The sequence below is a fragment of the Tamandua tetradactyla genome, chromosome 4, assembly GCF_023851605.1.
Source record: "Tamandua tetradactyla isolate mTamTet1 chromosome 4, mTamTet1.pri, whole genome shotgun sequence".
NCBI lineage: Eukaryota > Metazoa > Chordata > Mammalia > Pilosa > Myrmecophagidae > Tamandua > Tamandua tetradactyla.
This window is the reverse complement of record NC_135330.1, coordinates 190,271,747-190,277,849: the sequence shown is the minus strand read 5'-3', so window position 1 is coordinate 190,277,849 and position 6,103 is coordinate 190,271,747. Positions and strand designations below refer to the sequence as shown.

The following is a 6,103-nucleotide window of genomic DNA, read 5'->3' as shown; positions in this document are numbered from 1 at the left end:
TATTGTAGGGCAGGATCTTTTGATTAGGTTGTTCCATAGAGATGTGACACACCCAATTGTGGCTGTGACATTTTGATTAGATGGAGATGTGACTCCACCCATTCAAGGTGGATCTTGATTCGTTTATTGGAGTCCTTTAAAAGGGGAAACTTTTTGGAGAAAGCCCAGATGTTTGGAGATCAAGACAGAAAAGGCCTGGGTGCTAAGCAAGGACTCACAGAAATAGCCAGAACCTGAAGAGAAGAAATCTCTGGCTGTGGGAGATGCCAGAGATTTGTAATTTGGGATTCTAGAATTCGGCATCCACTTTTTAGATTCAATTTATAGTTAGAGGTCTGCCATGGAGTCTTAGCATGATAGGGAACTGGTGTGAGGAGAATCTCTTATCTTTTAAAAGTGAAAGTCAATGCTTGCTTCGGTAGCACATGCATTAAAATTAGAATGATACAGAGAAGATTAGTGTGGCCCCGTGCAAGGATGACATGCAAATTCGTGGAGTACTCCCCATTTTTGCTTAATGGGTGCAGAGTTCCTGTTTGAGGTCATGAAAAAGTAGGGTGATGGATATTGGTTATGGTAGCACAATACTGTGAATGTAATTAACACCACTGAATTGTACAACTGAAAGTGGTTAAAATGGGAAACTTTGAGTTGTATATAAGGAATAAAAAGGTAAGGAAGAAAACTGAAAGTAATCAGAAAGCTAAAAGGTTAGAAGTGTCGTCAGGGGCTCACAGGCAAAAATTGAAGCCTGTTAAGACAAAAGATTCATTTTTGTGTGTGTGTGTGCGGCAAAGCACAGTTGTTTTAACAGGGAAAGCCTACTTTTAGTCATCTCAAATATTTATGTGTTTGACTTCTTTCCAACTCATCCATAGACTAGGAGTACATTTACAAGGTTAGTATTTCAATCACAGAGGAAAGTAGAGGTCACTGATGGAGAACACTAAAAATGTGTGCTTGTGGGAGAGGGGAAGGAGACATGTTTTATTCTGTAAAAGCAAAAGCGAGTATGTGAAATAGCTTCCATGAGTTTCTGCAACCATAGCGATATATTTGAAGAAATAAAGATATATTGGTGATCCACATAAGGGAAATTCAAGCAATTCCAAACATGGTAAGTGCAATTTCCCTCATAGAAAATAAGGTCACATATGAAAGGGCAGTCCTGCTCTGCTTAGCTACATGAGGTTCACATGGTCCCTGCTGGGCAATGTTGCCAGCTCCCTTTGTCTACCTGAGCAAGCCTATGCTTCCCTCCTTAGACTTCAGGCGTGGTGGCTCCTCTGTGACCTTCCCAGGAACCTGGGCATTCTCTGCAGTCTACCCTACATTCCTCTTGCTTTCTCTGAAGCAAACACATGCCCATGCTGTGGGGATGAACGGCTACAAAAAAATGCAAATGTTAGAGGAAGTTTGCACGTGCTCAAGATATCTCAAAAAGTTGTCAGCTTCACATCTGCACCAAGTAGCTGATGTCTCCCTTTCAGTTTATGCTTTCTTTCCTCGAACCTCCTGTCTCTCAGATGATGGCCCTCCTTCCTTCCTCGTTCACTGAGTACGATGGGTTGAGTTATGTACCCCTCAAAAAACACATACTCTTGGTCTTGATGTGCATTCCTGTGAGTGTGAACCCATTGCAAATAGGACCTTTTGAAGATGTTATTTTTAGTTAAGGAGTGTGTTTTGGTTTGCTAAAGCTGCTGGAATGCAATATATCAGAAACGATTTGGCTTTTACAATGACGATGTATTAATTTACAAGCTTACAGTTCCTAGGCTGAGAAAAATGTCCAAATTAAGACATGAACAGGATGCCATCTCTGGAGACTGGCTACCAGTGAGCTTGGGCTCCTGTGCCGGATAGTAAGGCACTTGGCCATGTCTTCTGCTCCTTCTCTCCCAGTTTCATTGTTTCCAGTTTATGGCTTCAATGGCTTCCTCTGAGCTTCTCTGGGTCTCTTAGCTTCTGGGTCTCTGCATTTCTGCGGAGCTTCTGTCTAAACTTCTCTGGGGCTTTTTTTCTGTTTTTAATCCTCTTCTAAAAGACTCCAGTAAGAGGATTAAGACCAGCCTTGAATGAGGTGGGACACATGGCAACTGAAATAACCTAATCAAATGCTCCCACCCACCATAGTTCTACCACAGGAATGGATTAAATTAATGTAAATATTTTTCTGGGGTACATAACAACTTCAGATCAGCAAAGAGTGACTGAGTCAGGATGGGTCTTATGAGAGATGGTTATGGGGGAGCTAGATGTCACAAGCCAGCAGGAACTCAGAAGAGGGAAGAGAGAATCTCCTCATATGATAGGAAAACCAAGGAACCCGAAGATTGCTGGTCAGCCAAAATGCTGGCCACCTCAAAGGAAAACAAGCCTTCCAGAGTCCAAAACAGCGAGACAATAAGTTTCTGTTGTTTAAGCCAGCCCATTGTGTGTATTTGTCATAGAAGGTAAGGAACTAAGACTCTGAGAAAATACAGATGCAAACAGGAAGCAGCTGTCTCAGCTTCCCAACCCCAAATCTCCCTGTTGCCACATCCAATCCAATTTTTCCTCTTATTTGGTCTCCTAGGAACATTGAGCATTTTTGGTCATTCCTCCTTCATGAAACATTTTCTGCAATTGGCTTCTGGGTACCCCAAGCTCCTCTGCCATTACTGCTTCTGGAAAATGTCTGTGGTACTGGCCTCTGCTAACCATCTCTACAGGGTTCTGCACAGCTGTCTCTCTGAGTCATTGCCTCTGACTTAGAGTCCAGGGCCCATGTCCTAGCAGGGAAACTGGGAAGGTATCTGGGAGTTTCACTTTACATAGGGTAGGTAGGCTCTGGTTTATACAGTGGGGGATTCCTCAAATATAAGAGGAACTCTTTTAAAAGAATGACCGTTGGCATACAACATCTCTAATAAAAAGAAAAGAAAGATAGAAAAGAAAAAATAACAATTGTCCATGTGGGGTCTTGACCCAGAGACATTGGGTCATTGATGTGATCTGTTTTTTTTGAGCACTAGCAGGCTCTGGGAATCAAACCGAGGTCTCCTGAATGGCAGGTGAGAATTCTGCCCCTGAGCCACTATTGCACTGCCCATTGGTGAGATCTTGTTAGTATCCAGACTGGCTATGTCTGGTGAAACTAATGCTTTGCTCAGATCTGATTTATGGTATATACTTACATCACTGGATATTTTTGCTTTTAATGAAAGAAACAAATAAGCTAAGCATAAAATCAGAAAAGAGCAATAACAACACAAAACAAAAAGTAGAAAGAAAGGAATGATGGAGGTAAAAAAAAAATACAAGTTAATGAATTAGTGAAAATGGAAAACAGCAGAATAAGTGAAGAAACCCAACATATGTTTCTTAGACAAAAGCAATCAAGTATGCAAACTTCCTCCTTAGTTTCCTAGGGCTGCTGTAGCAAACTGTCACAGACTAGGTGACTTAAAGCAACAGATATTTATTGTCTGACAGGTCTGGAGTCTAGGAGTCTGAAATCAAGGTGTTGGAAGGGCCATGCTCCCTCTGAAGTCTGTGGGTGAGAAGAATCTGTCCCATGTCTCCCTCCCAGCTTCTGCGGTGGCCACCCATGATGTTCCTTGCCTAGTGGCGTAACTCAATCGCTTCCTCTGTCATGTGGCTGTCATAACACTCTGTGTCTGTCTGTCTGTGTCCAAATTTCTGCTTCCTTTTAAGGATTCTGGTCATATTGAATTAAGGGGGCTACCTTTTTTTTTTAACATTTTTTTGTTGTGAAATATAACATATATACGGAAAAGTGATAAATTTCAAAGTTCAGTTTAACAAACTGTTTTAGAGCAAACTCCAAAGTATAGTATGGGTTACAGTTCCACAATTTCAGGTATTACTTTCTGACTGTTCTAATATACTAGAAACTAAAAATAAATATCTATATAATGATTCAGTAGTCATAATCCTTTATTAAATCCTAACTTCTCTGCTACAACCCTTCCCTCTCATTTGATCATTCTCTCAATTTTCAGGGATATTTGGGCAGTGGCCATTCTAACGTCTTCATGTTGAAAAGGGGTGTTAATATTTATGGGGTAGGGGAACGCAACTGGTTGATGTTCTGGGGGAGACTCATACCTCTAAGTTTCAGAACTTATCTGGCACAGGAACAATCTGGAGGTTTTAAGTTTCTGAAATATAAACTTAATAAGTAAAACTTTTACAGAGTCTTAGATAGAGTCCTAGGTATTCTTTTGGGTTTTCAGGAATACTATTGGTTGGGTCTTAGCATATCATGGCAAGATATTACAAAGATTCAGCCAGATATTGCAAATACCATTTGTAATATCTGGATGAATCTTGCATAAGAATAACCACCAGAATAGCCTGTTGACTCTATTTGAAATCTTTTAGCCACTGAGACCTTATTTTGTTTTCTTTCTTTTTCCACTTTTGGTCAAATAGGTATTCTTGAACCCACTGTCATCCCTGAGAGTCACGTCCCGCATTGCCAGGAGGGCTTACACTCTGAAAGTCACGTCCCACGTGTAGGTGGGGGTGGAAATTGTAATGAATCTATTTGCAGAATTTGGCTTAGAGAGAGAGAGGCCATATCTGAGCAACAAAAGAGGTTCTCTGCCTCCCTACTCTTTTTTTTTTTTTATTTTTTATTAATTAAAAAAAAAATTACAAGAAGCACAAACATTCCCAACACATACACTCAGCAATTCACAATATCATCACATAGTTGCATATTCATCATCATGATCATTTCCCACACATTTGCATCAATTCAGAAAAAGACATAAAAAGACAACAGAAAAACAAAACAAAAACAGAAAAAAAAAATTTTACATACCATACCCCTTACCCCTCGCTTTCACTGATCACTAGCATTTCAAACTAAATTTATTTTAACATTTGTTCCCCCTATTATTTATTTTTATTCCATATATTCTACTCATCTGTTGACAAGGTAGATAAAAGGAGCATCAGACACAAGGTTTTCACAATCACGCAGTCACATTGTGAAAGCTATATCATTATACAATCATCATCAAGAAACATGGCTACTGGAACATAGCTCTACATTTTCAGGCAGTTCCCTCCAGCCTCTCCATTACATCTTGAATAACAAGATAATATCTACTTGATGCATAAGAATAACCTCCAGGATAACCTCTTGACTCTGGAATCTCTCAGCCATTGACACTTTGTCTCATTTCCCTCTTGCCCCTTTTGGTCGAGAAGTTTTTCTCAATCCCTTGATGCTAAGTCTCAGCTCATTCTAGGGTTTTTCTCAATCCCTTGATGCTGAGTTTCCGCTCATTCCAAGATCTCTGTCCCACGTTGCCAGGAAGGTCCACACCCCTGGGAGTCAGGTCCCACGCAGAGAGGGGGAGCATGGTGAGACTGCTTGTTGTGTTGGCTGGAGAGAGGGGCCACATCTAAGCAACAAAAGAGGCTCTCTTGGGGGTGACTCTTAGGCCTAAATTTTAAGTAGACTTGACCTATCCTTTGCGGGGTTAAGTTTCATACGAACAAACCCCAAGACTGGGGGCTCTGCCTATAGCTTTGGTTGTCCACACTGTGTGTGAGAATACCAAGAATTCAACTTGGGGAAGTTGAATTTCTCCCTGTTCTCACCACTCCCCGAAGGGGGCTTTGCAGATACTTTTCCACTCACTGATCAAATCACTCTGGGATTCATTGGGGCATCACTCTGGACAAACCAACAAAATCTCATGTCCTACCTGAGGTTCCAAGTACTTATGGTGTTCAATCAAACTATCTACATAAGTTATATTAGGAAATGCACTAGTCAAAATATTAATTTTGTAACAGATAAACATCTTTTTCTGCCTCCCTACTCTTGACCTCATTTTAGCTGGCCTGATTCTCTCTCTAAGAACCTTATTCCCAAATGAGGTCACATTCTGAAGTGCTGCAGGTTAGGACTTCAGCATTTCTTTTGGGGTTCCACAGTTCCATCCCTAACACTTCCAGAATATCTCCTCCATGGAGAAAAAGGCAACCGAAAAAAAGTGATTTAACAAGCAGTTAGCCACCACTTTCCCTTCCTCTCTTGCCCAGGCAACCTCAGAACTTTCTAAGCAGCCTCCCAGCT

General features: G+C 40.9%; 1 non-coding gene across 1 annotated transcript; it reads left to right on the top strand.

The window, feature by feature from the left end:
• The first annotated feature begins 406 nt into the window (after window positions 1–406).
• Window positions 407–512, top strand: LOC143681898 (U6 spliceosomal RNA). Its single transcript, XR_013174946.1, has one exon. It is a non-coding gene; the product is annotated as a U6 spliceosomal RNA (small nuclear RNA).
• The last annotated feature ends 5,591 nt before the right edge of the window (window positions 513–6,103 follow it).